The following is a 27,087-nucleotide window of genomic DNA, read 5'->3' on the forward strand; positions in this document are numbered from 1 at the left end:
AAAAAAAAGAAAAAAAAGCACAGGAAGCTCAGCTCGGTGCTCTGCGATGACCTAGATGGCTGGGATGGGGGGTGTAGGAGGGAGGTCCAAGAGGGAGGGGATATATGTATACATATAGCTGATTCACTTCATTGTACAACAGAAACTAACACAACATTGTAAAGCAATTATACTCCAATAAATAAATAAATAGGTTTACCAAGTTGGCAAAAAACAGTTAGAGGAAAGCACACACACATACTCTCCCCTTCCACTGTAAAAACATAGAAATGTTAGATGTAATATTTTAAATATATAAAAATACATAGTTATGGGATAAACAAATTAATTGCCTTGTTTTCATACAGTAGAATAGTATTTAGCAATAAAAATAATAAATCACTGAGACAAGTATCAATATGGATGAATCTCAAAATCTTTACTTTGAACAAAAGAAGCCAGATACAAAATAGTACATGTTTTGCATTTACACCAATTTCAAACACAGACAAAACTTTTCTATGATGATAAAAGTCAGGTTAACGCTTAGAGGAAATGATACTGCCTAGAAAGGACTTTCTGGGGTGAGAAAAATGTTCTGTCTTGATCTCAGGGTTGCATCTTAAGAACACTTAAGCTTTCATCTTTTACTGTGTATAAATTATACCTCAATAAAGCATTGTTTATATGAAAAAGCAGAAAGACAAAATACAAAGTGGTGCTCAAAAATAAGAGGAGAAAAAAGGACTGGAAGAACATCAAATTCAAGATGATAACTGCCTGTAGAAAGAGAAGGAATGGGTCTGCCTGAGGGTGAAAAGAAGCTCACCTTTATCTATAATACTCTATCTTCTATAAAAAGCAAATTGGATTTAATATTTTTAAATTCTGGACTATTAGGCTATGCTATTGTTAAATTATCCTATCTACTTTTCTGTTGTTTTGTTGTGTTTTTATTTTAAGAAGGAGAAATACGTGTGAAGGAGAACACAAGGTCATAAAGAAGTAAGCAGAAGCATGCCTTCTGTCACCTATTTCAGCAACCTTTCTGCTCTCAAACCTGGCTCATAGGGGCATTCTTCCTCAAGCATGTGCATTCAAGATTCAGCAGAAACTAACACAACATTGTAAAGCAATTATACTCCAATAAAAATGTTAAAAAAAAAAAAAAGAACACATGGTGTTATGGGGTTGGATGGTGGTGATGGCTACACAACAATGTGAAAGCATTTAATACCACTGAACTGTACACTTAAAAATGGTAAATTTTATATTATGTTTAACACAATTTTAAAAAGGAAGAAAAGAACATGTGGTAGACCTAGGTTTTTAATTTAGTGTGAACCCAATCAGGAACTAGAATATAGCCTAGAATATAGTCCTATATATATAATATATCCTTAGCAAATACTTAGTAGTAATTTGATAATTATTAGCATCATGATTTACATTAGTAGATACAGGAAAAATTTTTATTCTGTATGTGACTTGCTTTTCGTATGATGGTATACAATTACTTTTGTTTACTTCTCACCAACCATCTCATACCTTGCAATTTGGAGTTTTAGTCCTCAGCATTAAAGTGTTTTTGGTATTTCTTCCTGTTCCAGGACAAAAATCAGAAAAATAAAAGGTATTTGTTTAATAAATTGCTATACTTAAAAAAAAAAAAAGCAGCAGCTTTTCAGTGAAAAGACGTGTGTTAACTGCTCTTATGCCTTGTAGTGTTTGCATTTTTTACTCAGTTTGGGATGTTAATGGACTCCCTTTATTCACTCAGATTGGAAGATGAGCCACAGCTCCTCCTCTGAATGATGTTTTATATCTTAGTTTCCTCATCTATAAAATGAATTGTTTGAACAAATTGATCTATAAGTTCCTTTCATTCATTCATTCAGGCAGTTGATCAGCTATTTTTTGAGTTTTCACTGCTTGCCAACCTCTGACCCTATGTCCCTTTCAGGTCTGATGGTCCATGGACAAATTCATTCCATATTTATTGAGCATTTCCTGAAAGAGAAGCTCTGTGCCGGGTGCTGGCCAAGAAAGATGAGAGAGGAGCTGAGGGCACTCCTGATCCCTAGGCGCGGCATGTGTGAACTGGACAGGAACTCATCAAGTCCAGCCCTATCTTTTCACAGGTGAGGGAAGAGACACCCCACCAAGGGATATGACTAATTGTTGCTGAAATATCGGCTTCCCTGTGCACCAATGTCGAACAAAAATATGGAGACAGGGATTTGGAGGAAGAGAGAGATGGCTTTATTTTTCTGCCTGGCAGAAGGGAAGACACAGCAGGCTAGTGCCTCAAGAACTGTGCCCCCCCCCCACACCCCGCTTGGAATTAAGGAAGATTTTATATGTGGGGCTCGCAGTCCGGGGTATGAGATAAGGGTCAAAGTAGTAAAGGTCTTGCATTCTTCCTTTCCTTTGCATTATTTCAAAACAGTCACAGCTGGCGCCAGGCCGCCCGGTAATCGGGGTCCAGCAGTCTGGTAATTGTGTCCGTTTGCCTCTGGTTTATCGGCTGGTGACCTTGTTTCTGAAATGCAAAAACCACAGGGGTGATTTGTTACGAGGGGCGTATAGAATGTAAGCACTGGGACGAAATAGGGTTAGGAAGTGAGAGGCACAGGATGTAACTCACACAGAGTTAGGGGTGATAGGTGCTGAATGTAAATCACATAGTGTCAGGGAGTGAGGTTAGCTTTGTAAAGTACAAATCTAGTTACTACAAATTAGTGACAGTTAAAGTAAAACAAGGAGTGATTAACTCTTTCAGGCCAGGTTATGTTTCTTCTCTAGCCTGTTTGTTGTTCCCTTTGTTTTCCTTGTTCTCAAGGAGAAGAAGAAAGAAAACTCTCACTTCTATTTACATTGCAACATAACCCAAAGTCAGGTGCCTGGTTAGAGACAAAGCCAAGAAAAAAACCTGATCTAACTAACTCCAGACCATCGCTGTGGCTATTTCCATTCTAGCATCTCACCAAGAGCCTTTAGGGTTCTTTCAGTGTAAGCCTGCCGTTTTGATGTGATTTCTAGGTGACTCTCTCCTTTCCCCTGGCTTGCTGTATTGGACCAAGTCATCTTGAAACTACAATTTCAAGACCTGTCTCTTTGATAAAGTAAACCCAAGGAATTGTGTCTGTTTTTTCCCTAATCTCACCAGCATCTACAATACCAGACATATACAGGCATTCAATAAACATTAGTTGTACAAATGAATGAATGATCAATTTGACTCCAAAAAGCTTCTTCTATGGCAGCTATTCAAGTAAAGAAAAAAGAATGTAACATAATAGAATGGATTAGAGTATATCATGAGCAAGTAATATTTCTCACAACTTTTATGAGTCATGATATAAAATGTGTTTCTTATTATAGGGGTCTCAGTCAAAGAAGTTTGAATGTCCTCTGCTAGAAAATGGAGATGCTTTAATCAGAAACAGGAAATATGGGAAGATGGAGAAGTTTGGGGTTGAGATGGTGAATTGAAATGAAAACTTGTTGCTTCTGAAGTGCAGATGAAGACACTTAGCAGCCAATTGAAATTGAGGTTGTAACAACAAAGACATGAGAGGCAAGCTTACCCCAATGAGGGTGATGACATTTCAAGAGAACAATAGAATAACTATCAAGGGCAGTGCATATGTAAATGCAAAGTTGATTTCACACTTGATAATGGTTATAGGAGCCAGAGGAGGAAGGCACAGCTTCAACTAGGGTAGAGAGGGAAGCTTAAAGGACAGGTAGCATGTGAAACAGGTGAGAAAAGCAAGAGCAAGCCAGGCAGGACAAAGAGAAGATGGCCAGAGGCAAGAAAACATACAGAGTTAGTGAGGAAACCACCTTGGCTTGAGCAGACAATTCAGAATATAATCCTGGGAAAAGATTATCATTCATAAAATTTCTGGTGGATTTGGATGTTTGTGGGCCTGGTGTTGTGGCAAGAGCACTGGAAAGAATTAGAAAACTCAATTCTTCATTCAAAAAATCAATTGAGCAGCTCCTGTTGAGTTCCAGGCTCTGTACTAGGCCACTGGTGCCACTGAAGCCTGAACAAGGCCACTGTGACTACACATTACAATTATTTGGGGAGTGCATTAGCTCAGGCCACATAACAAAGCACCACAGACTTCTGGTGGCTTATACAACAGAAGGTTATTTTATCACAATTCTGGAGGCTAAAAGTGTGAGATGAACGGTTGGTTTTTTCTGAGGCCTGTCTCCTTGGCTTATAGATGGCCTTCTTCTTCTGGTGTCTTCACATGGCCTACCTTATGTGGTTGTCCATGTCTTAAACTCATCTTATAGGAACCCTAGTCTTATTGGATTAGGGTCCATCCATAAGACCTCATTTTCACTTAATTACTTCTTTAAAGGCCCTCACTCCAAATACAGTCACATTCTGAGGTACAGGAGTTAGAATTTCAACATACGGATTTTGAAGGGACACAATTCAGTCCAGAAAAAATAGCTCTGAAAAAAACAGCAATGCTGGGGCCCCACCATAAACTTGATTTCATTGGTCTGAGTGGGGCCTGGCATTGGTACCTTTTTAAAGCTCCCAGGTGATTCTAAGGTGTGTCCAGCATTAAGAAGCACTAGGTAGGCCCTCAGTGGAGATTCTAGCCCCAGTTCAACTGAAAGAATGTGGACCATAGTTTTCCCAGCTATAAAATGAACCAGCTGGACAAAATAATTTTAAAGTTCCTTTTCAAGATACATGCACCCCAATGTTCATAGCAGTGCTATTTACAATAGCCAAGACATGAGAAATAGAATATTTCCTGCCATATCAGTAAACAAGGATGTCACAGTCATCAGCAATTGCAGCCCTCCAACATGAGCTGGTGAGCCCTGAGGAAACTCAGGAAAGAAAAGAATACCTGACATCTAGCAGCCATCAGACTGCAGCCACTTCCCATTGTGAGCCCTGAGGAAACTCAGGATGTGAAAATACAGGATACTGGTCCCAGGTAGCTGAGGTGCATATCAAAGGAATGATTTCAGTGAGCCCAGAATCTTGCATCTTCCCATACATAGAAAAGCGTTAACTTCCTTAACTTGAGATATCTGGTTTTCTTTAATTAATAATCTTTTGATGTTCCTGACTACCTGCCCTTTGTTACAAAACTCCTATATATCCTAGCTCCCCCCTCACCTCTTCAGAGCAGTTTCTCAGAGCTATCTGAAACACTGTCTCCTGGGCTGCAGTCCTCATTTTGCCCCAAATAAAACTTAACTTGCAACTCTTACATTATGCATTTTTTAACACATGGAAATACCCATATATATGTATGTATATATACAGATATATACAGATATATTGGAATATGGCTCAGCCATAAAAAAGAATGAAATATTGCCATTTACAGCAACATGGATGGACCTAGAGAATGTTATTCTTAATGAAATAAGTCAGAGAAAGACAGACACTATATGATATCACTTATATGTGGAATCTAAAAAAAAAAAAAACAAACATATCTATATACAAAACTCATAGATATAGAAAATAAACTTATGGTTACCAAAGGGGAGATGGAGGAGGGAGGGACAAACTAGGACTATGGGATTAACAGATAAAGACTACTATGCATAAAATAAATAAACAACAAGGATTTATTGTATAGCACAGGGAATTATATTCAATATCTTGTAATAATCTATAATGGAATATAATCAGAAAAAATAATTGAATCACTATGCTGTTACTAACCTGAGACTATACCTGACACTAACACAATATTGTAAATCAACGATACTTCAGTAAAAATAAATAAATAAAGGCCCTTTTTAGCATTGAAATTTCATGGCACAGAGGAAAGAAAATAGTCCATAGTCTAATTCTTCATTTCATCCTAGACACTGCCACCTTTTACAGCTTCTGATAAGTGACACATCTGAGGTTTAAGAATAAATGCAAAGAAACAGAGGAAAATTACAAAAGAATCAACTTCTGGCCAATCAGGTGTTCCCCAGTAATACAGTTGGGCAAGATGCTCATGGTGTTCTGCCCAAATGCTTTTACATCTAAAAGCAATTGGAAAACATCAAGGGGTCCTGTCATTAGCATCTCCACGCAGTTGCAATGAGGCTCCTCTGAGAGCAAATTTGCACAGAGTGTCACATGCTAACTAAAATGGAATTCTGTATGGGCTTTTCACTTGTGGATTAGTTAAATGCAATTAGCATCTGGGGCAGAAGGGGTACTGTGGGAAAGAGGCTGAGCTGTTTACTTTTTTGAGTGGAATGGAACAGGCTTTGGCTAGAGTGCTTAAGCGAGCTGACTGCAATCTCCTTGGGTGCTCTGTCACAGTGAGATGAAATCCACAAAACAGGCTGGGGGAATCCAAAATGCCAGGCCTCCAGACAGATTGCCTGGGTTCTTGAGCTTATGTCGTCCTGCCTTCTACTTCTCATATTGCTCACCACCCTTAGAAGCACACGTTTTGCCGAAAGCCTTACTTTCGGTTTCAAGGTTCGTAGGATTCGCTGGCAAAATAACCACTCTACACTCAGTTAAACAAGAATTTAGAGAGAGTTTATTGAATTAACAAAGATTACAGTATACTAATTAAGAAAAGAATAGTATAACTAAGAAAGAATAGTAAAGACAGAGGTTTATACATCACTGAATTGGGGAAGCACCTACATCCAGATCCAAGCAGCGCTGGGAAGTCCCTTGAACAGCAATCTGGAGTCCCAGTTGGGAAGGTCCGGGGCGGTGTGTCCACCCCACGGGTGAGACTTCAGTTTGCCACACGAAGGAGTCCAGCTTTTAGCACCAGGCCGCAGGCTGATAACAATCAGCCTATGTTCAAGTTTGCAGCTCTGGTTATTGTCATAAATGCCTTGATCTTAACCCGTAAGTCTTGGAATGTTCTTGATCCCCGAGGGCTGACCAGACCCTCAAGGAGCAAGAAGTCCCATGACTTACTCTCTATCTTATCTAGTGGTTTATGATGTGTGCTGGTGCCCTGCTGGCCTAGGTGTAGCTCAGCAGTTTGTCATGCAGCCAACTTTAGCGTCATTGTCTGGTCAGAGAGAGGCCTAGTGCCGCCTCTGAAGCCTGAACAAGACTACTTTACTAGCTTCCCCAACAGCATAATATAATAAAAGCAGATTCAGGAATTCTCTGGCGGTCCAGTGTTTAGGATGCCACGCAGGGGGTGAGGGTTTGATCCCTGGTGGGGAACAAAGATCCCGCATGCCGCGCGGCCAAAAAAGAAAAAAGATTAATAGTAATAATAATAAAAGCAGATTAATACATGGCATATTCATTTGTAGCCAACTGGTAATTTGAGACATTAAATGTTTCTAGAAATCACCTGCAAACAACTTTTTTTTAAAAGGGGCTGGGGGTAGGTCCCAAGGTGCTAAGTACGGTGGACAGTGGGCCAAGTGAGACAAATCACTGGAGGGCATGTATGAACTGGGAGAATTGATTTTTCAAGATAAAGAGGCCTGGAAATGAGAGACAAGAGTTGGTGGAAGATGAAACAAGTTAGAGAGGGTATAGTGGTTGAGGGTCCCCAGTTAATGAGAGGAAAATGAAGGAAAGGAAGAAAAATATGAGAGGATCCCCCTGGAGTTTGGGTGTATCTGTAAATGGGTGAACTGATGTGCTCTTTCTTGACTGACATTAGAAATTGAGAATCCCACTGATGTCACACACAGCACAAGACATGGGACAGACAGCAGCAGGGGTTCCAGGCAGGAAATGGCAGAGAATGTCCCCTGGTCCCTTGCAGATTGCACTTGACATGGTGGAGGCCCTGAAGGTCCCCTGTGCCCAGTGGAAAAGAGGGGAGAGGGTCACAGAAGCTGAGAGTCTTGGTTAGCACGCTTGACCAGGGATTTGTATGGCAGGAAACAAGGTGACCCTGGGGTGGAAGGCTTGAAGGGCAGTCTGTCCCAGACACAGGGGATCCTCAATTCCAGCCAGAAATAAGCCTAAAGTTCCCCCTAAAAAGACTGGTAGGTATCAGACAGGGTCCAGTCAGGAGACACAAACCATACCAGTTATTTGTAAAAGAGAAAATTTACTATAAAAACTGTTTACTAGGTAATTGGAAATGACAAAAAGGAATTCTAAGGTATCATGGAAGTAGCAACTGCAGAAAAAGCCCCAACCCCTCATGACTGAGAGAAGAGGAAAGAGATTGGGCAACTGGGGTGGGTTCAACCACAACATTCTGACTAACAAATCTTCCCACCTATGAACTGGATGCCCTGTCGTTCACCTGTAAAATTATTCTCACCCTCTTAGGACCCACAATTAGTCTCTCTGTCTCTGTCTCTTGGTCTCTGTGCATCTCTCTGTCTCTGTCTCTCTCTGTCTCTGACTTCCTTTGCATCTACACTTAAATGCACTCAGGTCTACTTAATCTTTAAAAATCCTCCCTTCTACAATTCTCCTCTATAGATTCCCTTTCCTCTCTCCTCTGGACTTCCTCAAGCCTCTTAAAAGAGTTGTCTATGGTTCTCACCTCCCATTAAATCCTCAACACATTCAATATTCCTACCATTCACCTAACATGGCTCTTGCAAAGTCTCTTCTCAGGGGAAACCTTTCATCCTTTCAATGATCTTAGCATATTGTACCCTTCACAGAGCTACATTTATTGCCTGGTTTTCTCCACTAGACTATACGCCTCCTGAAGGCAGGGGCTTTCTATCTTGTTCACATCAGAATCTTTAGCACATAGCATAGTGCATGACCCATAGTGAATGGTCAGTTATTGACTGTTGAAAGAAATGTTTAGAGTGATTTCTTTAAATCATGAATCTCATCACTTGGTGAAAAGCCATTATAATTTAAATTATTCCCTTGAAGTTTTATGCTCATTTACATTCTCATCATTGTGTATATCTAATTAATTTTAATATATCACCATATTTTGCCATTTTTCATGCTAGTGTTGAATGTCTTAGGTCTTAGCCCTGAATGATTTCACTAAGAGTAAGTTTAATAAAAGCAATCTGCAAATTGGTAAGGACCACTTGTATGAAACTCTATATTTGGTCACTAATTGTGTCTTAAATTGATACAGCTACTGCATTCAAATAAAGAGTTCTCAACTCCCTGACTTTTCAGGAACTTCAATTAAACCTGTTTGCCAGCTGGTTCCCTTGAGAAGCCTCAGGGACTGAGCAGAGAAGAGAGTCTGTGTAATTAATGCAGAGGTGTCATTCTAAGTCAAGGCAGAGGCCAAGGACCAGATCTTAAAAGGTAGCAAACATTTTTCCTTTTTTTTGCACGTATAATTGACCTAAAACATTGTTAGTTGCATGTGCACAAAATAGTGATTCGATATTTCTATGCAAAATGATCACCACGATAAGTTACCATCTGTCACCATACAAAAATATCACATTATTATTGACTATATTCCTGATGCTGTACATTTCAGCCCCATGACTCATTTATTTTGTAACTGTAAGTTTGTGCCTTTTAATCTCCCTTACCTATTTCACTCATCCCCCACACACACCTTCCCCTCTGGCAACCACCGGTTTGATCTCTGCATCTATGACTCTGTTTCTGTTTTGTTATGTTTATTAATTTGTTTTGTTTTGTTTTAGATTCCACATATAAAAGAAAACATACTGTATTTGTCTTTCTCTGTCTGACTTTCTCTCTTTGACAAATGGCAAGATTTCATTCTTTTTATGGCTGAGTAACATATCATACCTTCATTATCCATTCATGAATCAATGGACACTTAGATTGCTTCTACCTCTTGGCTATTGTGAATAATGCTGCAATGAACACAGGAATGCATATATCTATTGGAATTAGTGTTTTTGTTTTCTTCAGAAGAATACCCAGAAGTGGAATTGCTGGATCATATGGTAGTCCTATTTTTAAATTTGTGAGGAACCTCCATAATGTTTTCCATGGTGGCTGCACCAATTTACATTCCCACCAAACCTGCATGAGGGTTCCCTTTTCTCTGTACCCCCACCAACACTTGTTTTTGTTCGTTTGGTTGGTTGGTTTCTTTTGCCACACCGCTAGGCTTGCAGGATCTTAATTCCCCAACCAGGAATTGAACCCGGGCCATTGACAGTAAAAGCACGGAGTCCTAACCACTGGACCACCAGGGAATTCCCAACACTTGTTATTTCTTGTCCCTTTGATAATAGCCATTCTGACAGGTGTGAGGTGATATCTCATTGTGGTTATGATTTGCATTTCCCTGATGATTAATGATGTAGGGCATCTTTTTATGTGTCTGTTAGCCATCTGTATGTCTTCTTTGTAAAAAAAATCTATTCAGATTCTCTGCCCATTTTTTAATCGAGTTTATTTTTTTGATATTGACTGTAGGAGTTCTTTGTACATTTTGGATATTAAGCCCTTGTCAGATGTATCGTTTGCAAATATCTTCTCCTATTTAGTAGGTGGCCTTTTTGTTTCCTTGATAGTTTTTTTTTTTGCCATGCAAATACTCTTTAGTTTGATGTAGTCCAGTTTTATTGAGATATAACTGACATACAGCACTGTACAAGTTTAAGGTATACAGCATAATGATTTGTCTTACATATATCATGAATAATAACCACAATAATTTAGAAAACACCCATCATTTCATATAGAAACTACATTAAAGAAATAGAAAAAAATTTTTTCGTGCTGATGAGAACCTTAGGATTTACTCTCAACAGCTTTCATTTATAACACACAGCAGTGTTAATTATATTTATCATGCTGTACATTACATCACTATTACTTATTTACCTTATAACTGGAAGTTTGACATTTTGACTACCCTCATCCAATCTCCACTCCCCACATCCCCCGCCTCTGGTAAACACAGATCTAATCTCTTTTTCTGGAGTTTGTTTGTTTGTTTGCTTGTTTTTGAAGTATAATTTACCTATAACACTTTATTAGTTCCTGGTACAACACATAATGTTTTGGTGTTTCTATACATTTATTTCAAAATGATCACCATGATAAGTCAAGTGACCATCTGTCACCATACAAAGCTATTACATAATTATTGGCTATATTCCCCACACTGTACATTTCATACCCATAACTGGTTTATTCTGTAACTGAAAGCTTGTACCTCTTAATCTCCCTCACCTGTTTCTCTCCTTCCCATACTCTGCTCCCCTCTGGCAACCACCTGTTTGCTCCTGTATCTGTAAATGTTTCTGCTTTGTTATGTTTGTTCATTTGTTTGGTTTTTTAACATCCAACATATAAGTGAACTCATACTTATTTGTCTTTGTCTAACTTATTTCACTTAGCATAATACCCTCTGGGTTCATCCATGTTGTCACAAATGACAAGATGTCTTTCTTTTTTATGGCTGAGTAATATTCTGTTATATAAACATATCATATGATCTTTATCCATTTATCTATTTCTGGGCACTGAGTTTGCTTCCATACCATGGCTATTGTAAATAATGCTGCAATGAACATACTAGTGCATATATCTTTTTGAGATAGTGATTTCATTTTGTTCAGATAAATACCCAAGCATGGATTACTGGATCATATGGTAGTTCTCTCTTTTAATTTTTCAAGGAATCTCCGTACTGTTTTCCATAATGGCTGAACCAATTTACATTCCCACCAACAGTGCACAAGGGTTTCCTTTTCTCCGCTTCCTCACCAACACTCATTATTTGTTGTCTTTTGATAATAGCCATTCTGAATAGTGTAAGACAATATCTCTTTGTGGTTTTGATTGGCATTTCCCTGATTATTCATAAGGATGTTGAGCATCTATTCATGTATCTGTTGGCCATTGGTATGTCTTCTTTGGAAAAAAGTCTATTCAGGTTCTCTGCCCATTTTTTTTCTTGCATAGAGTATTTTATTTTATTTTTAATTAATTTTTATTGGAGTACAGTTGCTTTACAATGTTGTGTTAGTTTCTACTGTACAGCAAAGAGAATCAGCTATATGTATACATATATCCCCTCTTTTTTTTTTTTATTTCTGTCCCATTTAGGTCACCACAGAGCATTGAGTAGAGTTCCCTGAGCTATATAGTAAGTTCTCATTATTCATCTATTTTATACATAGTATCAATAGTGTATATATGTCAATCCCAATCTCCCAGTTCTTCCCCCCCTTTTCCCCCCTTGGTGTCCATATGTTTGTTCTCTATGTCTACCCATTTTTTAATTGGGTTGTTCATTTTTTTGATATTGAGTTGTAGGAGTTTTTTTTTTTTAATATTATGGATTTTAACCCATCATCAGATACACCATTTCCAAATATCTTCTCCTATTCAGTAGGTGACATTTTCATTTTGCTGATAGTTTCCTTCACTGTGTGTAACTTTTTATTTTGATGTAGTCCCATTTGTTTATTTCTGCTTTTGTTACCCTTGCCTGAGAAGACATATACAAAAAAAAAGATTACTAAAACTGATGTCAAAGAGCATACTGCCTATGTTTTCTTCTAGGACTTTTATAGCTTCTGGTCTTACATTTAATTCTTTAATCAATTTTGATTTTATTTTTGTATATGATATGGGAAAGTAGTCCATTTTTATTCTTTTGCATGTAAAAGTCCAGTTTTCCCATTATCATTTATTTAAGAGGCTGTCTTTTCCCCATTATGTATATCTTTCCTCCTTTGTCATGGATTAATTGACCATATAAACATGGGTTTATTTCTGGGCTCTTGATTCTGTTCCATTGATCTATGTGTCTATTTTTGCACCATACTACACTATTTTGATTATTGTAACTTTGTAGAATAGTTTGAAGTCAGGGAGTTTGATAGTTTCAGTTTTGTTCTTTCTCAAGATTGCTTGGATATTTGAGGTTTTTTGTGTTCGCACACAAATTTTAGAACTATTTGTTCTAGTTCTGTGAAAAATTCTATTTATTTTATTCTTTTTGCTGCAATTGTAAATGGGATTGTCTTCTTGATTTCTCTTTCTGATAGCTCTTCATTAATGTATAGAAATGCAACAGATTTCTGTATATTAGCTTCATATCCTGCAACTTTACTGAATTCATTTATCTGAAAATATTGAAGCTTTCCTTCTTCCTTTCCAGTTTGGATTCCTTTTATTTCTTTTTCTTGTCTGATTGCTGTGGCTAGGAAATCCAAAATCATGGTGAATAAAGGGGGCAAGAATGTGCATCCTTGTCTTGTTCCTGATCTTAGAGGAAATGCTTTCAGCTTTTCCCCACTGACTATGACGTTATTTGTGGCCTTATCATATATCACTTTTATTATGTTGAGGTATGTTCCCTTTCTACCAGCTTTGTTGAAGCTTTTTATCATAAATGGATGTTGAACTTTGTCAAAAGCTTCTTCTGTATCTATTCAGAAGGTCATACGATTTTTATTCTTCAATTTATTAATGTATCACATTGATTGATATTGAACCATCCTCCTATACCTGGGATAAATCCCACTTGATTATGATGTATGACCCTTTTCATGTATTGTTGACTTTGGTTTGCTAATAGATTGTTGAGGTCTTTGCATCTATGTTCATCAGTGATATTGGCCTATAATTTTCTTTTTTTGTGATATCTTTGTCTGGTTTTGTATCAGGGTAATGCTGGCCTCATAGAATGAGTTCAGGAGCATTCCGTACTCTGCAAATTTTTGGAATAGTTTGAGAAGGATAGGTATTAACTGTTCTTTAAATGTTTGGTAGAATTCACCTGTGAAGGCATCTGGTCCTGAACTTTCGTTTGTTGGGAGACTTTTTTTTAATTACTGATTCAACTTCATTAATGGTCATTGGTGTTCATATTTTCTATTTCTTTCTGGTTCAGTGTTGGGAGATTGTATGTTTGTAGGAATATTTCTTCTAGGTTGTCCATTTTATTGGTGTATAAATGTTTGTAGGAATGTCTTATGACCCTTTGTATTTATGTGATATTAGTTGTAACTTCTCCTTTTCCATTTCTTAGTTTGGATGGAATATATATATATAATGTGTCATTTAAGGCCAGTGCTTCCTTATTGATTTTCTGTCTAGATGATCTGTCCATTAATGGAGGTGGGGTTATAGTCCCCTACTATTATTGTGTCTGTCAATTTCTCCCTTTATGTCTGTTGATATTTGCTTTATGTATTTAGATGCTCCTATGTTGGTTACATATATACTTACAATTATATATTCTTGTTGGAACAGTCCCTTTATCATTATGTAAGCTCCTTCTTTGTCCCTTTTCATGGTCTTTGTTTTATAGTCTGCTTTTTCCAAAGAAAGACAAATACTGTATGTTGTCACTTATACATGGAATCTAAAAATTAAAATAAGTGAATGAATATAAGAAAACAGAAACAGACTCACTGATATAGAGAACAAACTAGTGGTTACCAATGAGGAGAGGGAACGGGGAGGGGTGATATATGGGAAGGGGATTAAGAGTTACAAACTACTACTTAAAAAATAAATAACCAGGCTTCCCTGATGGTGCAGTGGGTAAGAATCCACCTGCCAATGCAGGAGACACGGGTTCAAGCCCTGGTCCAGGAAGATCTCACATGCCGTGGAGCAACTAAGCCCATGTGCCACAACTACTGAGCCTGTGCTCTACAGCCTGTGAGCCACAACTACTGAGGCCGTGTGCCACAACTACTGAAGCCCACATGCCTAGAGCCTGTGTGCTGCAACAAGAGAAGCCACCACAGTGAGAAGCCCATGTACCACAATGAAAAGTAGCCCCCACTCACCATACCTAGAGAAAGCCCGCGTGCAGCAACGAAGACCCAGTGCAGCCAAAAATAAATAAATAAATAAATTTATTAAAAATTAAAATAAAAATAAATGAATAAATAACCAATGGAACAGGATAGAAAGTCCAGAGACAAACCCACACACCTATGGTGACCTAATCTATGACAAAGGAGGCAAGACTATACAATGGAGAAAAGACAGTCTCTTTAATAAGTGGTGCTGGGAAAACTGGACAGCTACGTGTAAAAGAATGAAATTAGAACACTCCCTAGCACCATACACAAAAATAAACTCAAAATGGATTAAAGACATAAATATAAGGCCAGATACTATAAAACTCTTAGAGTAAGACATAGGCAGAACACCCTCTGACATAAATCACAGCAAGATCTTTTTTGATCCACCTCTGAGAGTAATGAAAATAAAAACAAAAATAAACACATGGGACCTAATGGAACTTAAAAGCTTTTGCACAGCAAAGGAAACCATCAACAAAATGAAAAGGAAACCCACAGAATGGGAGAAAATATTTGCAAACAAAGCGACCCATTAGGGATTAATCTTCAAAATATACAAACAGCCCATGAAGCTCAATATCAAAAAAACAAACAACCCAATCAAAACATGGGTGGAAGATCTAAATAGACAAAAAAGACATACAGATGGCCAAAAAGCGCATGAAAAGATGCTCAACATCACTAATCATTAGAGAAATGCAAATCAAAACTACAATGAGGTATCACCTCACACCCGTTAGAATGGCCATTATCAAAACTCTACAAACAATAAATGCTGGAGAGCATGTGGAGAAAAGCGAACCCTCCTACACTGTTGGTGAGAATGCAAACTGGTACAACCACTATGGAGGTTCCTTAAAACACTAAAAATAGAGCTACCATATTATGCAGCAATCCCACTCCTGGGCGTATATCCAGAGAAAATCATAATTTGAAAGGATACATGCACCCCAATGTTCATTGCAGCACTACTTACAATAACCAGGACATGGAATCAACCTAAATGTCCATTGACAGAGGAATGGATAAAGAAGATGTGGTACCTATATATGATGGAATATTACTCAGCCAGAAAAAAAGAATGAAATAATATCATTTGCAGCAACATGGATGGACTTAGAGATTGTCATACTGAGTTAAGTAAGTCAGACAAGGAAAGACAAATATCATATGATATCACTTATATGTGGAATCTAAAAAAAGAACCTATTTACAAAACAGAAATTGAGTCACAGATGTAGAAAACAAACTTATGGTTACCAAGGAGGAAAGGGTGGGGAGGGACAAATTGGGAGACTGGGATTGACATATACACACTACTATATATAAAATAGGTAACAAATAAGAACCTACTGTATAGCACCGGAAACTCTCTATTCAATACTCTGTAATGACCTATATAGGAATAGAATCTACAAAAGAGTGGATAGGTGTATATGTATAACTGACTCACTTTGCTGTACAGCAGAAACTAACACAACATTGTAAATCAACTATACTCCTATAAAAAATTAATTTAAAAAATTAAAAATAAAAAACAAATTTTACAAATTTAAATAAATAAATAAGCTACAAGTATATATTATACAGCACAGGGAATATAACAAATATTTTATAATAACTTTAACTGGGGTATAATCCATAAAATTTTGAATCACTGTGTTGTACACCTGAAATTAATATATTTTAAAGCAACTATACCTCAATTTTAAAATAAATAAATAAAATTTAATAAATAAATAAATATATAAATAAAGTCTATTTTGTCTGCTATAAGTATTGCTACCCCAGCTTTCTTTTCATTTCCATCTACATGTAATACCTTTTTCCATCCCCTCAGTTTGTTTGTGTGGGTCTTTAGATCTGAAGTGAGGCTCTTATAGGCATTATATATGAATATGTGTGTGTGTGTGTGTGTATATATATATACATATATATACACACACATATGTGTGTGTGTGTGTATGTATATGGGTCTTTTTTTTTTTTTTTTTTTTGCCCATTCATCCACTCTATGTTTTTCCATTGGAGGATTTAGTCCATTTAAAGTAATTATTGATAAGTATATAATTGTTGCAATTTTGTTAATTGTAATCAGGTTATTTTTGTAGTTCTTTTTTGTTCCTTTCTTCTTTTGCTCTCTTCCCTTGTGATTTGATAACTATATTTAGTGTTATGTTTGGATTCCTTTCTCTTTTTAGTGTTGTGGTTACCATGGGGCTTATATATAGCTATATATATGTATTTTTTAACTTTATGTTGATGATCTCTTAAGTTCAAATGCATTCTAACATTTCTGCAATTTTACTCCCACCCCCACATTTAATGTTTTTGATATCATATTTTACATTTTTTATTTTGTGTATCCCTTAATTACTTATTGTGGATATAGATGATTTTACTGCTTTTGTCTTTTAACTTTCTGACTAGTTATACAAGTAGCTGATCTACTATTTTTACTGTATATTTGCCTTTACCGATGAGATTTTTCCTTTGGTAAATTTTATATTTCTAGTTATGGTCTTTTGTTTTCTGCTTCAAGAAGTCCCTTTAACGTCTCTTGTAAAACCAGTTTAGCAGTGCTGAACTTTTGCGTGTGTGTAAAACTCTTGATCTCTCCTTCAAATCTGAATGATAGCATGGCAGGGTAGAGTATTCTTGGTTGTAGGATTTTTCTTTTTATCACTTTAAATATATTGTGTCATTCCCTTCTGGCCTACAGAGTTTCTGCTGAAAAGTGAGCTATAGTCTTATTAGAGTTCCCTTGTATGTAACTAGTTGCTTTTCCCTTGCTACTTTTCAGATTCTCTCTTTATCTTTAATTTTGGCCATTTTAATTACAATGTGTCTTGGTGTGGCCCTCTTTGGATTGATAGTGTTTGAGACTCTGTGCTTCCTGGACCTGGATGTCTATTTCATTTCCTAAGTTAAGAAAGTTTTCAGGTATTATGTCATCAAATACGTTTTCTGCTCCTTTCTTTCTCTTCTCCTATGAGACCCCTATAATGCAAATGATAGTATGCTTGATGTTGTCCCAGAGGTCTCTTAAACTGTCCTCATTTTTTAAAATTATTTTTTCTTTAAATTCAGCTTGGATGATTTCCACTAGTCTGTGTTTCAGTTCACTGATCTGTTCCTCTGTATCATCTAAACTATTGTTGATCCCACCAGAGCTCTTCTTTGTATTTTTTCTTTGTTAAACATCCATTCTTCTTCCAAGTTCATTAAACATCTTTATGATCATATCCTTGAAATCTTTATCAAGTAGATTGCTTATCTCCACTTCATTTAGTTTTCCTCTTAAGGTTTATATTATTCCTTCATTTGAAACATATTCCTCTGTCACCTCATTTTGCCTACTTCTTTGTTTTAATTTCTAAGTATTAAGTAGGTCATTTACATTTCCCAATCTTAGAGAAGTGGCCTTATGTAGAAAACATCCTATGGGGCCCAGGAGCACAATTTGCTCTGGTGACCAGAGCTATATGTTTTAGGGGTGCACCCCATGTGGGCTGTGTGGGCTCTTCTGTTATGGCAGGGCCAGCTACTTGGGCATGCTGGTAGATGGGGCTGACCCACAGCCCAGTTTGCTGCCAGGCACTGCCTCATGCTGAGGCTGTCAGCTGCTGGTGGGCTGGGCCAAGTCCCAGGATGGCTGACTCGTGGAGCTCTGCAGCAGTTAAGCCTCCAGCACTAGTAGGCTAGAGGGAGAACTCCCAAATGGTACTTGTAGCACCCGTGTCCTCGTGGTAGAATGAGCTCCCTAAAATGGCTCCCACTAGCATCTGTATTCCTATGGGGAGTCCCAGTTGCCTCTTCCCTCTCCATGAGGCTCTCCAAGACCAGCAAGTGGGTCTGACCCTGACTCCTTGCAAATTACTGCCTCTGTGCTGGGACTTGGAATATGTGAGATTTTGCATGCCTTTTAAGATTAGATTCTATTTCCTACTGCCTTCTGGCTTTCACATATGCAAGCCCCACTGGCCTTCAAGGCCTGACCTTCTGGGGACTTGTCTTACCATTACAGGACCCCTATGCTGGGGAGCCTGATGTGTGCTCCTTGCTCCTTGGGGAGAACTGCTGCAATTGTGATTATCCTCTTGTTTCTGGGTCACCTACCTGGGGTGTGGGTCTTGACTATACCACATCTCTGCCCCTCCTACTCATCATGTGGTTCCTTCTTTATATCTTTAGCTATGGAAAATCTTTTCTGCTAGTCTTCAATTTGTTCTCATCAATAGTTGCTCTGTAAGTACTTGCAATTTTGGTGTGGGAGATGTGTCTTCCTGCTCCACCATCTCGGCCACTCCCCAGTACAGGAAAACTTGGTTCCCTCTGAGACCATAGTCTTGTTGACCATGTCTGACAAAGAGTTCAGCTTCTCTTTTCCCCTGAACTTCATGCAAACATAAATGGGAAGTGGAGATGTTTATGTAACAGCTTGATTTCTGTCATAAATCATAAGCATGAGCAGCAGCCTCTGGACTGGCAATTTTTAAGTTCATTATGTTCTGAGTCAAGAATGACATCAGCACGATCCCAGTTTTGATATATAAGGTGATGACAACCCTGACTGATGCCCACTTTTAGCTTCCCATTTTTGAAAGCCTAAATATGTCCTTTCTCCTTCCAGATACAGTAAATTCACATTGGCTTAGGAGATACCTTACCAAGTAAGATGTCAAACTTTATCTAAAGGATTTCTCTTTAGGACAGTGGATGTTACCATTGGCTCAGCTGGCTGCTCTGACCATGCAGAATTCTTCAGTGTTACTGAGGCTAGGATCACCTTCTCAGTAGTTGTGGCTTTTGTTCTAGGGAAGCTTAAAAATAGACAGAAACCAATCTGGTTTCCATTCACTAGAGAGGCTCTGTCACATTCTTAGAGCCAAGGGATCTGAAAGGAAAGTTAATAAAGTCCCTAGTCCTCTCTCAAATGTGCACATTTTTTGATCAAGACTGCAGTTGCTTAGCTGCATAATGGCCACCATCCTGTGGCCATTCTTTCCTCCCTGTACACATATACCACCCTTCTATCAAGAAGCAGAGCCCATTTCTGGGTGCAGAAATAAATGGGAAATGTTTCCCCTGGCATTAGCTCATAGGCAAAGCTTTCCTTGAGTCCTCCAGACTGATGTGAGCTTCCTCCTTTTGGTACCCATGGCACTTTATACATTTCTCCATGACAGCACTTACCTTATTATGCGAAACTGTTCTATACCAATCAGATTTTGAGGTCCTTGAGAGTTTCAAGTACAAAGTCTATCAGGTAGTGGGCAGCATATCACAGTGAATAACCCCAAGACATTTATTACCAGGTTCAAATCCTGATTCTACCACTTAGATGTATGACTTTGGGCAGTTTCTTAAATTCTCTGATAGTTTCTTTACCTGAAAAAGGGGGTAAAGATGTCTATCTCATAGTGTTGTGTGAGCATTAAAATGAGATAACGTGTGTAAATCACTCAGCACAGGGCCTGACAGAACAAAGCTTTCAATAATTGGTAGTTATTATTATTATTAGGCACTCAGCAAATGTTATAGAACAAATGAAAATACTTCTAAATTCTCACCTGCTCTACTAAGGTAGCTCCTTCTCTTATTCCTCTTCTGTAATCACCTTCGATCAATAGCTCTCTACCTTAGCTGCACAGTATAATTACCAGGAGAGCTTTAAAGTATCTGATGCCCAGGCTGGCTTCCAAGTCAATGAAATCAGAATATCTGGGGGTGGGACCAATGCATCAGGAGCTTATATAGTCTCCAGGTGATTCTAACATGGGGCCAAGGTTGAGAACCATTCCTCTAAACAGGGGCACTTCTTAAGGACCAGTCTTTTGTCCTCTGCTCTTCCTGCTCTGCATGTTCTCCCTGTAGGATCCCTTCCCCACTCACTGCTTCACAGCTGTCCCCTAGGTTGGTGTCTCTCAGGACTCTCCTTCCTATGTTCTCTCCCTAGCTCCAAACATGCATTTCCTTATGTTGCTTGGCCCTTTCATCTGGATATCTCACAAAGCTCTCAATCAACAAATCCAAAACAGAAGTCTCTTTCATGCCACCCCTCCGTCCACCCTCTTCCTGGGTGTCCCATCTCAGTTAAGGACAGGCGTAGCTTCCCAAATGCTCAAGCTGAAAATCACAAAATCATATTTTCTCCTTACTTACTCTCCCTCCAGCCCCACAAAATCAGTCATGCAAACTTCTCAGTTTCATCTTCACATTGACTGCATTATCCCAACTTTATGCTCAAATTACCTCTGCCCTAAATCAAACCCCAAATGTCTCTTGCTCAGACTATTGCAGGGACCTCCCGTCTAGTCTGTCTGTCCTCTCATAAATCTTTCCATACTTCCTGCAAGATATCCCTAAAACACATCTCTGCTCAAGTCACTTCTCTGCTTTAACATATCATGGCTTCCCATTGTCCTCAGTCCAACTCCTTGCCTGGGCTCAGAGCTTTCTGAGATTTGAAACCAGCTGTCTTTCCTATCTCCCACCTAACCCCATCTGCAGCTTGCTCTCCAGTCATGGTTTACTTCTCATTACCACGATAACACACCCTCATGCTCTGCCTTTTGACCTTTGTTCAAGCTTAAGTTTCCATTTAAGCCTCTCTGTCTCTCTCTCTCTCTCTATCTATCTATCTATCTCTATCTCTATCTCTCTTTCTCCTCTTTCCTCATTCTCAAGTTTCATCCTTCTTCAGAATTAATGCATCACTCATACCTCCAAAAAGAGTTCCATCTTCCTGGGTCAGCCATAAAGGCTCAGCTAGTTTATCTATTCCTGGGTCTCCTCCAATGATAGCCTTGAAGTGGAAAATTCCAAGGAATACTCCATGATCCTCACTCCTTCATTCTATCCTCAACTGCCCAGACTAGGGTAATTGAGCCCTTTGAGGGTCCATTGCCCCAAACCTAAAGGATGGCAACTGGTAGCCCCTCTCCCTTGTTAGCTTCCATGATTGAATATAGGGTTTCCAAGCCACTGGATTACTATTTTGATGCTGAGAGATTTATTACCTGTTATGCATGAGATTAAGAACACAGATTCCGGAGCTAGGGTGCTTCTTAGGTTTGACTCCTGGCTCTGCCACTTATCTCCAGTAAGACCTTAAACAAGTTATTTAACTTCTTTGCTTCAGCTTTTTCATTTGTAAAATGGAAATAATAATAGTACTGACTTACAGAGTTGTCATGAGAATTAAATGACAATATTATAAGATCCTTAGAAAATTATCTGGCACATGGTAAGCATTGTGTAAGGGCTTGTTAAATAAATAGGGAATCTTAGTATGTGTTAACCAGCCATTTAATAGAATGTAAACCCCCTCAGGGCAAAAATAACTTCTATTTGTCTGGAACAGAGTAAGCGTTCAAAAAATATGTGAGTGCTGATAGCTGCTAGAAAGTGGAAATTGGTATATTACTGAAGGACTGTTGGATAATATGTATCAAAATTTTTAATATGACTGCTCTTTGATCCAGTAATTCCACCTCTCAGAATATTTTCTATAGATATAACTAAAAAATGTGAAAAGATGCATGTATGAAGATATTCGCTGTATATGGTACAAAAAATATGGAAACAACCTTAATGTCCTTGATGTCAGTTACATAAGCCATGGAATATCATGTATCTATTAAAAGATGATGGTGTGTATCTATATTTTGAGGACATGGAAAGATGTGTAAGGTATATTATTAGGTTTCATGTCCATCAACAGAAGAATGGATAAAGAAGATGTGGTACATATATACAATGGAATATTACTCAGCCATTAAAAAGAATGACATAATGCCATTTGCAGCAACATGGATGGACCTAGAGATTGTCATACTGAGTGAAGTCAGACAGAGAAAGAGAAATATTGTATGATATCCCTTATATGCGTAATCTAAAAAGAAATGATACAAATGCACTTATTTACAAAACAGAAACAGACTCACAGACTTAGAGAATGAACTTATGGTTACCAGGGGGGAAGGATGAGGGGAAGGGATAGTTAGGGAATATGGGATTGACATGTACACACTGCTATATTTAAAACAGATAACCAACAAGGACTTACTGTATAGCACAGGGAACTCAGCTCAATGTTACATGGCAGCCTGGATGGGAGGGGAGTTTGGGGTAGGAATAGATACACATTTATGTATGGCTGAGTCCCTTTGCTGTGCACCTGAAATTATCACAACATTGTTAATTGGCTATACTACAATATAAAAAAGTTTAAAAAAATTAAAAATAAATAAAATTTTTAAAAATTTGAAAAAGATATTATTAGCTTCCAAAGGCAGGCTACACAACAAATATAGTATAATCTCATTTTTTACACGTACATGTATATGTGTTTACACATGAATAGAAACATCAGGAAGAATACACATCAAATGTTAAAAGTTATCACACCTGGGCAATGAGCTTATGAGAAGTTTGCACCTTTTTTATTTTTAAATAATACAATGGTATATTTTTAATTAATATGTTTGTATTGAAATAATACTGAAATATATGTAGAGAAAAAGGTTCCCTCAACTTACCAATCACTCACATAAAGTAACACTCCCTAGATGCAGCTAAACAGCTTGACATGGTCTTCCTGAACTTTTTCTTCCTGACCTTTATCTGTGTGCATCCATATAAACTCAGGTATTAGATGAGATTTTTCTAAGCTTTAGGGTTTAAATAAAACTGGCATCAATGCCTATATCCACATTCTGCAGGAAGTCCAATGCCCTCCCCAAGAGTTCTATGAATCCCCAAAGGCATATGTTCTGCTAACCTCCGCTGACTTTCAATCCCTGCTCCTACCAAATTCTCTGTCTCGTTTATGAATTCCCTTCCTCGCCTCTTCTTTCCTCCCCTCACCAATCCTAATGTGCAACAGAGTTCCTTTCTCCTGACTTTGCCCAAAACCATGCCCCAATACCTTAATTTTCCTTAACAATGGCAGTTTTTACAAAAATGTACTATTTGAATAAGTAATTCATTTTCCTCCATTTCATTTATTCACTCACTCATTCAACAAACATTTATTTTGATTACAAACACACACACACACACACACACACACACACACACCCCAAGCCATATGTCTAGAAGAATTTACTGAGGGTTTGGTCACAATAGGTAAGGATTTATTTCAAAGAAAAACAACTTGCAGTTTAATATCAAAAATCCCCATTCTTGAAAATCTTATGCCTCCTTCCCCCAAGCAATGGGAATTTCTTCTCACCATCTTCCTCAGCAGATTCAAGACTCCAGCCAGTTCTCTTAAACTTTCTATACCTCCCAAGACCCTCCTCATATTTACTTTTGCATATTTGAAAACATAACTCTGCTTAATGAAATGTCATGTTCTCTGGGTCTCATCCTTATGGTGAAATACTGGGGACCCCAGAACACATTGTACAGCAAAACATCCAGATGTTCCCCCAGATGGTGTCCCAAGGTGGAAGGGCACTGCATTCCAGAGCACTGATCCATGTGGGCAAAGTCTTCATCTCATACTCCAGAGGTTCTAGAAATGATTCTAGATAAGGATGAATTTCTAACTCTCTCTCTAGAGGCATCCATCCTGTTTCATTCCCTTTAGAGAGGCTTCTTCCTACCACTGACATTACATGTTACTTCTGCTGCACGGAAGCCTTGGTTCAGTCGACTGATGTAAGGGGCCCCATATTTAGCTTCAGATCACAGTGTGGTTGGCAGGTGTGATTCTACCTTCAAGGGCATCATCTGTCCCACTTTCATCCTCAGATTTATTGTTCACCCCATCTTCCTTCTTTCCTAACAGTTTAGAAAATCTCCTTAGGAATATCTCCCAAAAGTCAGAAGGAAGTTATGGAACTCCTTTGACATCAACCTTACAACTTGGAGTTGGGTGCAGGTAACCTGTCAGAGAACCAGGCATGCAGAGTATGAAGTCCAGAAATTTCCCTGGATAAAATCAAGCAAAGGAGGCCCCTGGAAGCTGGTCGCAAAAATTCAGCATCTATAGACACAGGATTTCATTAAAAGTTGAAGTCTACTGGGAAGACATGCTTGGACTGATCAAAAATCTCTAACCACCTCTACCTGCCAAGGCACAAGTCTGAGGAGACTGGCTGATGCATTGCAGAAAGAAACTAGAACCACAGTGGACTCCCCAGTAGAATCTGTGTGCTACAGACACAGGGGAAGTTCTAAGAAAAGGCAGTGCCCAGTCTGGAGAAGATTGTTGCAATGTGTGGTTAGACACTCTGCAGATGTCATTACAATTCCTGCAGAGCAGAGGAGTGGAGTTGACAGTAAGTCTCCAAGTCCCCACTTAAAAGCCAGCGGCTGCCTCAAAGCTTCAAATGTCTCGGTCCCCGTGGCTGACTGCCTAACAATGTTCAAACAGGCGGTTGGAAATGCAGAGGGAAGCGCGGACCCAGATGTTAACATTTTGACGATACCAACAGAAAGGAGAAAAGATGTCTTCGTATATGTGTGCTGGGAACAGCATGGGAATGCTGAGCTTGCTGCAGAGAGAGGCTCACCCCAGGCTGCATCAAGGTGGGGTGACCAGGCCTCTGGAGCTCTGCCCCTGACATTCAAGCGTCATGGAAGCGGGATAGATCCCTATCTCTGTCAGAAGGCTCCTAGCACAGACCTACCCAGAGTCAGCAATCCTGACCACTATTTGGCCACCATTAGAAACAGCTACAAACATGTTAGTTATGATCAAGAGGTAAATTACCACCTGGAGCTTAGCAAACAGAATGTGGCAGATCCAGGAGAGGGCAAAGAATGTTAGCAATCCCGGCCTTGGGGACTCAAGGTCTCCGAACTGTTCCTGAACTGGCTGCAGGCACCCTTAGTTATGGAATAGATGCAGTGACAGGAGAGTTTCAAAGGTTCAGGCAGTGGAACAGGGAAGTCAGTAAACAACAAGCTTCAAGCATGAATCCAAGACTTGTTGGCCCCATGTCCTTTCAACCACAGTAGACCCACCTGTATGATGCTTCAGGATAATTTTTACTCTGTTTTGGGAGGTGTTAAAGGTATTGATACTTCTTAGCATGTCAACAGGTGACCTCACTTCCAACTATAAAGCACTGTAAGGTGGTTAATGAGTAAAATCTATACTCTTACAACACCTGTGCCTGAACCATTCAAATCAACCAATGGGAATTGGGATCTAAGTAGCGCTGGTGCATGTGTTGGACAGGCATGGGCGTCACCACTCAATTATATAATCACAATATAGAAGCTGCATTTATTGACATCTTCCTACAGTGCTGGTGTTTTACACAGATAATCTTCACAGAATCCATTTTTCCAAATGAGGAACCTAAAACTCAGAGAGATTAATTAATTTTCCCCAAGTTGCATGGCAAATATGTTAAGGAACTGAGGCTCCAAAAGACATGCTCTTAACCACTCTCCACAGTGCCCCAGAGAGAGAACAGAAGGATCTGGCATTTATTGGGTTACTACTATGTGCCAAGAGCTCTTCTATGGGCTGGAGAGGCAGAATTGAAAAGAAATTCTCTCTGCTCTTGAAGAAGCATAAGGTCTTTTGGAGAGAGTTACACAATGCAAATTATAAAGCAGTAATATGAGGTCAGTGGTTTCTCGATGCTACTCTGGGAGCCCTTCCAGGCCTGGTTGTGTGCTCACCTCCAGGCCCATGGCACCCTCTGCTTACGCTCCAAATCACGGCCTGTTCCTGCCTCTGTCTCCCCTACTGAGCATATGAGAGATGGTGCCATGGCTTGGTCAGCACCGTGTCCCTGCTTGCAGCACCAAGCCTCACAAATGCAAATGCACCTCAAGTGGAAGATTCATTTATTAAAATGAAAATTAAATACTGAATATCTGTGTTAACTGGAGTGTAAAAACTGATAGGAATTCCCTGGCGGTCCAGTGGTTAGGACTCAGTGCTTTCACTGCTGGGGATCCTGCAAGCTGTGCAGCGTGGCCAAAAAAAAAAAAAAAAAAAGAACTGAGATATTCACACCCTGGAGAAACAGTGCAAAACAAGGACATGGAGAAGGAGGGTGGAAGAGACAGGCCTGGCGGTGCGCAGACCTAGAGCTCCCCCCTCACAGGAAGCCGGTAAACCATGGTGGAAAGAACACAAGGCAAAGGCAAGAGCCACAGGGCTGGGGTTCTGGTTCCATGGGCCTCTAGCAAGATGTGTGGACAGTTGAACAACCCCCAGAACCCCACTTCCACTGTCTCTAAAATGGGACTATCACGCCCGCTCAGCCTACCTCATGAAGCTGTTGTGGGGATCACATAGTCAATGAAAAGATAGAACATTAAGAAGCTCTTTCTAAACTATCAAGAGCTATTCGGGGGACTTCCCTGGCTGTCCAGTGGTTAACACTCTGTGCTTCCAATGTAGGGGGCGAGGGTTCGATCCCTGGTTGG

General features: G+C 39.0%; 1 long non-coding RNA gene across 1 annotated transcript; it reads right to left on the minus strand.

Moving 5' to 3' along the window:
• LOC309618239 lies at window positions 1-26,400 on the minus strand. The gene is made up of 2 exons (XR_014238361.1): window positions 6,638-26,400; window positions 1-2,521 (listed from the first exon to the last, which is right to left on the minus strand). It is a non-coding gene; the product is annotated as an uncharacterized lncRNA (long non-coding RNA).
• Between the last annotated feature and the right edge of the window lie 687 nt (window positions 26,401-27,087).

The sequence above is a fragment of the Balaenoptera borealis genome, assembly GCF_965194805.1.
Source record: "Balaenoptera borealis genome assembly, chromosome: 20".
NCBI classification, from domain to species: domain Eukaryota; kingdom Metazoa; phylum Chordata; class Mammalia; order Artiodactyla; family Balaenopteridae; genus Balaenoptera; species Balaenoptera borealis.